This window comes from Vidua macroura, chromosome 9, assembly GCF_024509145.1.
Source record: "Vidua macroura isolate BioBank_ID:100142 chromosome 9, ASM2450914v1, whole genome shotgun sequence".
Classification (NCBI taxonomy): Eukaryota; Metazoa; Chordata; class Aves; order Passeriformes; family Viduidae; genus Vidua; species Vidua macroura.
This window is the reverse complement of record NC_071579.1, coordinates 25,588,861-25,599,566: the sequence shown is the minus strand read 5'-3', so window position 1 is coordinate 25,599,566 and position 10,706 is coordinate 25,588,861. Positions and strand designations below refer to the sequence as shown.

The window sequence follows — 10,706 nt, the reverse complement described above, 5'->3', positions numbered from 1 at the left end:
GAGCTGATCAGGTGGAGTTACTCCTGGTTTTTATGAGTGTAAAAGAAGTGAGGAATATGACCTCATAAATTCCAGTCCACCAGTGGCACAATATTCCTATGCCAAGTGCACATATTATGGAACTCTCCCATTTTTTGGGAGGCATTTTACACCTCTTCATACATGCAGATGATCTGAAATCCCTGTTCATATGTCATGGCTAGGTCTGGGTGTATGATGAAATGAATTTGAGATGGCTCATCTCAACAAATTTCCACTCACAAGGTGAGCTGCAGTGTGAGCCCTGTGCAGGCTGGGTGTGAGGGGTATCTTCATTTCTCCTTTAGGAGCAGAAAGGTTTTGTTATGGTGGCTTAGCTGGTGAGTAACTTCTCCCTCTGTGCAAACTCGACAGTGTCTGGTAATGCAGCCGTGGTGTGCTTGAATTATGAGGACAGATTCAGGTTTTTCTCTTTAAAGTTCTTGGAGTTTAAAGCAGGTGGCAGGTACTACGTGATTGCAAGTGTTTTTTTCTGTTGAAAGTAGGAGCAGTGCCAGCAACTAGGAGGAATCATCATTCTAATCTTTTATATATGAAATTTCAAGTAGATATCTGGAAATCATTGATGTCACAGACATCCCTCTTCAAACTCCTTTTTAAATTTTTTTTCTCAGGTATAATTGATTTCCTCGTGAGCCACCATCCAATTGCAAAAGTACTGAGAGACCACTTGGTCTTCAAGATTGCTCCCATGCTCAATCCTGATGGAGTTTACCTAGGAAATTACAGGTATGGTGTGGGAAATGAACCCATGTATTGTTATATTTGCCTTTTACACCTTGCACTGTTTTGTCATTGAATTTTATATGGCTTGTTTCAATTCATTCCTCTTAAACTGGAGATTCTCACGTGGTCATGTGCTTCCTGAAATTCCCACCTAGGAAAGGGGCAAATAGGGATTTTTTTTTTTTTTTTTTTTTTTTTTTGCTTCAGGAGGTAGAGAGCAAGACAGCAGGGTATCTGCTCTACAGGCCTCCTCTAGATGTGGGAGTTAATGTCAGCTTAGAGTTAGACCATAGCAGTGTTTTATAAATGCACTCATTATGCTGCTCATCAGCCTCTATGTAAATGTGTCAGTCAATCACAGCTCCCTTAAACTACCCAGATCATCCATTAAAGTCACAGATTTCACTCTGTTATTGTACTGTAATAGATAGGGATACATGGAATGGAATAATCATTCCAGCCTATGCTAATTTTGCTCCATTTTAGTATTTGAATTACTACTTTACCACCTCCTCTGTTGAGATCGTATTCAGATAATCTTTTGTTTTCCCTAAAATTGTTTGCTCTTAATGCATTTATTTACAAAATAAATGTGCTGCTGGAGGTGATAATGAAAAGCAGTTGATTAGCTGATGATTTGTTTGTGGGGGCAATTACATGTACCACACAGTTCTCTGGAGAAGCCCCTGAGAAATGAAATATACTGCATGTACTTTTGCTTACAGTGCAAGACTAAATAACACAATTCACTTTGTAGCCAGGCTACCTTGAGCTTTGATCTAATTAAGTATTGCATTGCTAAGCAGAATAAGGCTGGGTTATTGTGTGGGTGAGGAGACCACTGAGGAGGAAGAGAGACAGTACAGAAAATGGGGCTGCTGGCCGTTCTTTGTTGAAGAAACAGCCTCAAGTTGTGCCAGGGGAGTTTTAGATTAAGTATTAGGAAAAAAAAAAAAAAATCTTTACTGAAAAGGTGATCAGGCATTGGAATAGGCTGCCCAAGGCAGTGGTGGAATCACTGTCCCTGGAAGTGATAAAAAAATGTGTGGATGTGGTGCTTAGGGACATGGATTAGCAGTGCTGGGCTAATGGCTGGACTCAGTGGTTTTAGAGGTCTTTTCCAGCATTTATGATCCTGTGATCTGTGCTCCTTATCCCTCCTTTTCTTTGCTCGTTGTTGAGCTGAAACAGCAGGGAGTTGTGGGGGTGATTTCAACAGTGGGGTGGTCTGAGTGTTTCTGGGTCTGAGAACAGCTGCTGTCCTTCCAGCTGCAGCGATACTCACTCAGCTCTTGGCAAATCCCAAATCAGCCAGTGATACTGCAGGGGTGGCGTCAGACAGTGCCAGGAATTTTTCAGAATGTGTCACCATACAGGAATAAAGCCCCAAAATGGCTCTAGAATCTCATACTACATCACTTTCCTTTCTTCCAGGTGCCATGTATATAAGCAAACTCCAGTTGCAATTAAGCAGCTTTTGTTTTCCCCCTAAGTTCACTTGCCCTGTAGGATTTTTCCCCTGCTCTGTTATTTATAGTTTTTGAGAGACATGCAGCTTTTTACAGGCATTCATATGGCTCAGAACTTGAAAAGCCTTTTGGGAACCCAGGTAGTGGGAAAGGGCATGTGAATTAATTTGGAATTGCTGAGCTTGATGGTGTACTCTTGGTTTAACTTTCCATAATATGCAGGATTTTCAACCCTCCTGAAATAAAGAGAATTTTAATGAGCTAGTTGAAAAAAACCCATTTGATTTTCTTGCAATTCTTTGCTGTATTTACAAATGGCCTAATGTAACTAATAACTTAAAAATGAGGATAATAAGCAAAATGCTACCTGTTATCTTGAGAAGAATATTAAAAAGTCTAGTAATGTGCCAGCATTGCAGTTAACTAGTGCTGAGTGAATAATTTGCAGCCAACACTTTATTTCCCGCTCATACAAAATCCACAAGCACATCACAATTTATTTACTTGAATTTACTGGATGAATGTCTAAAAAATCTCTAAGGATCACTTGCTTGTATTTGAAAATTTAACTCTGAGGCTTCTCAGTGATTGGCTAGATAACTCTGCTTCATCTCTTTTGGTCTTTGTTCGGATTAGCACATAAATAGGACTTTCAGAAGTCTTCCATGTAGTGAGGTCTAACACAGATCTATTGGCTGGGGATACCCCCCTGCTTTTGCAAACAGGGGTGCCACATGCACCAAGAGCAGTTTCAGGCATTTGAACTTCTTCCTGTTATCTCCCTCTTTCTCAAAGCAGCAGCTGGTGACTATTTCTTTGGTTCATTGAAGGTTCACATGCAGACTATGCAAGCTAAGATAATGAAATGGGTAATTAAACCTCATGCTTGAGTTTGTAAATTGATCTCCTGCCAGTGTGAGAGGGGATTTTTTTTTACCCCACCAGTGCACAGCCCTGCACAACTGGCAAAGTGCACTGTTGGATGCACTTGGCTGTCCTCTGGAATCCCAGGCACAGTGGGCACCATGAGGAGCCTGAGAGCGTCAGCAGCTCTGGGAGAAGGGATGGGATGGACTCGTTCTCCTGGCATCAGGATAGGAACCACTCACTAAGCCAGGGTGATATGGTAACAGAAGGCTGGGGTGATTTTCTTCATTGTCTTTTTTTGGGGATGCAGGACTGACCGAGGGCCTGAGTCCTGTACTCTCATCCAAAATCCCCCTTCCTTTGTTGTTGTGAACCGAGGTTTAGGAGTATGAGCCAAATCTGCAAGGATGCCACCAAGAATTGCCTGTTTTCCACAAACTGTTGCACATTCTCAAGAGAAGAGACAAAATGGGTTGTGACTCTGACTTGGATGTGGTGAAATTTTCACCACCAGCAACAAGTGAGTTTGGGACTGCAACTATAAAGCACAGACTCACCTGTGAGGAAAGTTGTTTATATGTTGCATGTATATTCAGATGGCTCTAAAAGAAATGGTCATGGAAATGAATGACAGTGCTCAGTGCTCATCAGGATGCATGGAAATGGGATGCTAGACTTGACTGATTTATTCAAGTTTATGCAAGAGTTTAAGAATTTTTATTCCTATACAATTAGGAATGAAAAGACAAGGTGCCTTGTGGGATGTACAGGGGAGATTAAGCAGCTCCTATAATTCAGAATGTTTAGAAAGTCTATACTCAATTTGAACAAAAGTTTTTGGAAGACAGGCTTCTCCCTTTTCTTGAAGTCTTTAAAGCCTGGTATCATCACACTTCTAAGTGTAACTGCCTTTGCAGTTACAGTGTATAGATGATGTTATGCTGCATGGGCTTGCTAATTAAATTGCCCAGGAAGAGGCTATTGTTTGATCCAGCTAAAAGCGTCTTCAGCATAATTTTCCCTCATTTCTAGCTGGCAACTTGTCCTCAGCTCTCACCTGAATAGAAAGACCCCTTTTGCTGGGGGTAGTGCACAACTTGATATTTAGCTTTAGTTTAAAAGAACATGGCACAAAAATAAAAAAAATTTGTGAGTTTCTCCATAACACTAATCTCACCCTCTCTGATGGATTAAACTGTGAAACAGCTTTAGGAAATAAAGGAAAACTAGTGCAGTGAAGAGAGATTTCTCAACTTTTCTCCCTCTGTTTGCAGTACAGCATTATCATATTGCCATCCCCAGGGAGGAGGGGGTAGACTAAGAGGAGAAAAAAAAAAAAAAAAAAAGTTCTTGATTTAAAAGTCGTGCATCCCCAGGCTTGGCCTGAACTTTCCTTTATCAAGAGCTTGTTCTTAAGCTGGCATTCTGCAGCTGAATGCTGAAATGTGTCCCTGCAGGCGAGATGACTGTACCACACCGTCTTAGATTAGTTCCAATTTGTCAGCCTCACCTTTCAGAGACAAAATCCTACACTGGCACCAAAAGGGATGTGTTGCTTAGTGTGGGAAGCTCTTCACTGAGGTACCCCAGAAATGCCATGACAAAGCAGATGAAATATCCTGACCGTTCTCTAAAGGCTCTGTCACATGCCCCAGTGAGTGTTCCCATTCCTTGGCTTTTCTGTGTTCCTTCTCTGGGGGAGCTGTGACAGTATCAGCCTTCAGTAAATTAAAGCCATGAATTAGCAGAAATGTTCTGAAATCCCACCACTGCTGTATCCTTCCAGCCTGATTGTAGGGACTGCAAGAATTTGTGTGAATGGGGAGGAGAGGGCACACACCGATTCCAATCCTTTCTCATTTCATTGTCGGCGACAATATTTTTGAACTCAACACAGTCCTTACCTCTTGTCTGTGTAAGAGGTTAACAGATTAATTTGTTGGACAGAAAGGAGGCCAGCCTAGCCAGACTGGAAAACCAAATTCACCGTAAGCAGTGTCGGTGTCCATATGAAAGCTGTGGTGGGATTTCTTGTTTTGAGCAAATGGTATATTTTTGGCTCGGAAATGTAGTTTTGTAAAGACTTAAATAGTTTGTAGAAGGGAGTCAAATCCAGCAAACTGTTTCAAATAAAATAAAAGGGAAGGCTTGAGAAATATTTTAAATCATTCATACCAGCATTTTATAATGGACAATTTTATTTCTTTTTTGTTTGTTAATGGCAACATTTGTTTAAAAACTGACCTGTTCTAAACATTGCTTTTGAAAGATCTGAAACACATCAGAACTGATCTGAAGCAGATCAGAAAACTAGGCTTTGGATCAGGTGAAATATTTCAGATTTATCCCGAACATGTTTTTCTGGACTTTATTTCTGTAACTCAAGGAATGATCAAAAAGTCACGTTCACGTGTAATTCATAAGGGTTTTTTAACAGTATAGGCACATGTAGACTTTATCCAAATTATTTTATTATTTATGTCCCTTTTGGGGGGACTGTGTATGTCAGGTGGTTCTTACTATCACTTATTCAGTTGTAAGACACAGCTCCACACATGCAGACCATTATTTGTTTGCCTCTTCGTTATTTTTCACCTATTTTTCTGGCAGAGAAGGTTTTCTCCCCCCCCGCCCTTAACTTCATTTAATACATGTGAAATTCATGCATTTCCTTAAATTGAAAAACAGAGTATCCATCTAAGATGACAAGATGAAGCTCTCAATGGAGTTTATTTTTCCTAATTAGGTGTTTGTCATTGTGTATTCTATATAGCAATGTATAAGTAAACAATCGTGGACCTTTTGAATAAATTTATTGGTTTTATTTATGTTACTGGGCATAAAAAAATCTATAATTACCAGGTACAGCAGCAATATAACTGGTATTTAATGACAATTACTTTTTGTTACCATAGAAATGAGTCCAAAGTAGTTACCTATAATTTCTCATTTCCAAACCTCACACATGTTGTATTGCAGTATTACCATAGTAATTGCCTATTAGTCATCATAAAATAAGCAGTTACCCAGAAGATATCAGGATAGTGTGAAATTTCTCATCTTACTCAAAACTTGCAGCACATGCCACTTCTCGTCTTCCTTTAGTGGGATTTCTGCCTGAATGACAAGAATGTCCCTTGCACTTTAACCCAAGGGAAGGAGGGATGTGCTGGGAGAGGATTGTACTCTACAGACACACTGAGTCAGGAAAGGTGTGCTCCCTCCTTGGAAAACACAGAACTGTTTCTCATTATTGAAAACCAGGGATTTCTCAAGCCCATGAAATGGAGGTTCATTCCTTGCCATGCATTTCCTATTTATATTTTTTTTTTTCCAATTCAGTCATGACCAAAGCAGAGGCTGCATGCCTTGGGGAGGTCTGGGAGCCCAGCTATGTGTGCCAGACCCCACAAACCCAGGATGCACTAATGCAGCCACAGTGCAGGATGCTTCCTGCACTTCTCCTCACCTTGCTTGACTTTGTAATTTAGATTGCATGTTACTGAGGCCGGTGAATCTCTCTCTGAGCCCGCCTAGATCTGATATCAGCTGGGAATGGCCATTTCCATGATTCACTTTCTCCCAGGAGCCTGGAGGAGAGGCAGGGCAGAAGCTTTCTCCTCCCCCAGTTCTTGCTTGGCATTGAGGATGGGTAAGGAATCTTCTGTCCCTCTCACATCCAGCATGCCCCAGCTCATGTGTTGTGCCAGGCTGGGGTTCTGGGAAGCAAATTCAGGGCTGGATGCACAGCTGTGACCCAGGTGTGCTCTGGGCAGCAGCAATGGAAAAGCCCAGGGAGCAGCAAAGTTATCTCTGGCCCTTACATCTACCTGGCTTGTGGCATTGGCATTCCTTTCTGCCTGGAAGTGTTCTGTCCATCGTGGCTTTTATTGCCCAGAGAGTGCTGTCACCACAGGACAGCTACTACAGGGCTTGCTGCTTTGCTCACCATTATTTAAAAAAATCTCCCTTGTTAAAAAAAAAAAAAAAAAAAAAGAAAAAAAAAAGTTGTCAACCTTTATCTTAAAACAAATGCTAGGTTTGCAAAAGGGTTCCTATCTATTGCTGTTGAAATGCTCTTTATATTGATGTGGTAACTGCTCATTTAAACCATATTACAGCTCCTGAGTATTTTTCAGTTGCTATTGATGTGACAAATTCTCTTGCACAGAGGACTGCACCAATCAATAGAGTCAGTGTATGTGCTTTAACAACAAAGCCACATGCCTTGGGGTTCCAGTTGAATCTGAACGTTTTAGTAGCATTAAATAAAGCTATATTTATTTTGCTTTTGGTGCAATGGAAAAAAAATCCCAACCCAACCTAATTTAATACAACTTGTTGGAAAGGTTTGAAGGCAGCATTATGGGCCATTTCCACATGTGATGAATACCTAACTAGTGTCAGAGCTGCTATTTTGTTTTTGTAAGCGAATTCTTCTCTTTTAGTTAGATTGATCTGGAGCTACAGAGTAGCCTTTTTATTTTTAGACGAGCGGGGAGAGAAGTCATAACAAGAAATACTGAAATCATAGCTTTTTTTTTATAGCTGCCACTATTCCACTGAGAATGAGACATGATGTCCTTAAAGAGACAGGGCTATTTATTTTCCATTTAAATAGCACCATTTGTGATTATTACCTTTGAGCCATTATGCAGAGAAAAAGCACCCAGCTCATGAATCCCAGCCAAGTGAATCAAAGTTTTGTACCTAAGTGCCATTTATGTCTGTAAGCTGCTGTAGGAGCCTATTCTTGACCTTCACTGACTTTATTTCTTTTGCATACCTTTATCTTCCAGGATGAATTTGTAATTAACAGGGATGTTAAAGTCAGTTTGGTTGGAATATTTGTTTTTCTTTTTTTCTCTCCTGAATAGCTGATCTTAGGCCTGAATAATCCCATCTGGGTTTCTTAGATTTACTTTCAGTTAAGTAACTAAACATATTTGGCTTTCTTCTCTTTTTTTAATTTCCTCTATAAATCTGGCTTGTATCTCTGGTGGTTGGAGTTCTTAGTTCTGTTCATAGCAGCAAACAAAGGACTGAATTCTCCAGTGATTTTTTTCTTTGGGTTGACTGCCTTGCTTTTGTGTTTTATTTGGGGTTATATTATTATTTTTTTAATTTTGTGAACGACTTAGTAAACTTCTGCCAACGTGCTGTGGATCTTTGCTTTCGTTTACCCTTGAGAGAGGGGAGTGTCAGTGCAGGGGCAAAGGGCAGAAGAGATGTCCTTTGGGTGCTTCTCCCAAGAGGAGATGGTCTGTGATAGGGTCTAGGTGCCACCGGTGGGGACAATCCCTGTTCCAATTCCTGTTTGTCTCCTCCCTTCCCCCAAACAAGGTTTGTGCTGCTGTTGCTTTGCTGAAGGTCCCCTGGTTCAGGGAGGTGCCCAGAGGTGGCACTTGCACTGAGCACTGTGACTCAGGAGCATCTGTTGGTTCTCTCTGGGTTTTCTCCCGCTCCTGCCCTTGCCCTTGTTTGGTTTCCCCTCTATTGTTTTATTGGCCCAAAACAAAGGCGTGGCTCCTTGCAGACAGGGAGAGCAGCTGGGGAGCTCAGTGGGAGCCCTGCTGGCTTTGAGCTGTATTTGCCTTGCCAGTGGCATCAGGAGTTCTCAACACGCCTGGGAGCAAATGCCAGGCCCTGAAGTGTTGATGAGGTTGAGCTCCATTCCAGCCCTGTGTTCTCCTGTCCTGGTAAGAAGGAGCTGCATCCATCCCTGAGGACAGTTGAGGTTCTTATCAGGGACTCAAGATGTCCTTGTGCTCCAGTTCCTGAGTTGGGCTCTTCCCTAGGTAGACTCCTCCCTTCTACCCCATCTTCAGGAGTTACTTTGGAAGAGATCTCTCTGTCCTGACTCCTGGTGAGGAGTACAGGGTCTCTGTAGTACTTGGCAGTACTTCCTGAATTCCTGGAGAAGGCTCCGGGGAGACCTTTTTGCTGCCTTTCAATAGTTCAAGGGGGCTTATAAAAAGATGGGGACAGGCTTTTTAGCAGGGCCTGTAGCAACAAAGCAAGACAACTGCTAATGGTTTTAAAATAAAGTAGATTCAGACTAGATATAATGAAAAAAAAAAAAAATAGGATGAGGGTAGTGAAACACAGGCACAGGTTGCCCAAAGAGATGGTGAAAGCCTTGTCTCTGAAAACTTTCAAAGCGAAGTCGGATGGGGGTCGGAGCCTGATCTAGTTAAAGATCTTCCTGCTCTTTGCAGGGCAGTTGGACTAGGTAGCCTTTAAAGGTCCCTTCCAACCTGAACTATTCTATGATTCTGTGACTCTCAAAGAACTGAGACCCCTCTCTCAGCTGGTGCACGGAGCAGAACCAGGCTACTTCTGTATTTTAGCTTTACAGGTTACACTCCAGTGCTTGTTTGTGCCAGCAGAGATTGTCTTGGCAACAATTAAGTGAAGAATGGAAACTGCAAGTCAAGAGGGGAAATTTTTTTCCTTAACTCTAGAAATTACCAATTAGAGGTCAAATTCTGCCTTCATGAGAGCACCTACTGTTCCTTTTGGGCGAACAGCCTAAGGAGGAAGAATGAGGAAGGTGTTTTGCCTGTTGTCTGTGAACACAGGAAGGCCCAGCTTGTGATTAGTGTGTATCCTGGTTTCAGACTCTTCCACCCCAAGCAGCATCTTAGAATCTTTTTCAAACTTTTCTCACTTCCACTCTCCCATTTCAGCCACATCTGTTCACCTACACAGATTCACCAGCTGCCAGGGCAGGCAGTAGAGGGATTACCTTTTCCTGAAGACGTTCTGGACAGAGATCCTGGAATTTTTTTAAGTTGTACCCATTCACACGAGATCACCAGCAACTACTGATCACTCCCATGATCTCTGCTAGAGCCTCCTTCCTTGTAGTCATAGTTATATATATTGCAGTTATAATGCTATACAAGGGAGGGGTTCAGTACTCTAAATTGGGAAAGAATTTATCAACTGGCAATAGAAAAGTCCAGTCTTCCTATTCCAACTGCTGCTGTGTGGGTGGGGAGGGGGAAATATCATCCAAGCTATTAGGAAAACAATAGCAGCCTAAGGGAATGTTTATTTAGGTTCCACTTTTGTTGTTTTCTTTTCCTGGGTGACAGCTGTTCTTTTACTTTTTTATTTTTAAAATTGCAGCACTTAAAATGATGGCAGCTTGCTGTTTAATTTATAATATTGGTCCTAAGGGCAGTGTCATGTAATGTCAAAACAATCCTGAGACAAAGCTAAATAATAAGCATTCGTTATCTAAACCAATATTGTATTAATGAAACAAGATTAAAGAATTTGAGGATGTGCATCACTTCTGAGGAGTGTAAAGGCAGACACCTGTCCAAAGCTCCCACTCACATGTCTTGGTCAGCCCATTAACTCCCAGACACTAATCTCTTTGTGATTTGGAAGTGCCTTGTGAAGCATCTCTAAGTGGTTCAAAGTTGTGATGCTTCATTTTCTGTTTGAAGGAAAAACCAGTTTGCTTGGCTTAATTCTCAGAGGGGAAGTGTCCAAAAGAAACATATAAATATTGAGTTTAAGGAGCTTGCAAGGCGTTGAGCTGATGAAAACAAGTCCTGGTGCTCATTTGAAAATTAGGTTGTGGTTGTAAAG

At 41.5% G+C, this 10,706-nt stretch overlaps 1 protein-coding gene across 1 annotated transcript in view; it reads left to right on the top strand.

Moving 5' to 3' along the window:
* Positions 1 to 689: 689 nt before the first annotated feature.
* LOC128811852 (cytosolic carboxypeptidase 6-like) overlaps positions 690 to 10,706 on the top strand; it is a 181,883-nt gene continuing 171,866 nt past the window's right edge. The window contains exon 1 of the mRNA XM_053985793.1: positions 690 to 768. The gene's annotated coding sequence lies outside the window, so the exon portion shown is untranslated. The remainder of the gene's footprint in view (positions 769 to 10,706) is intronic.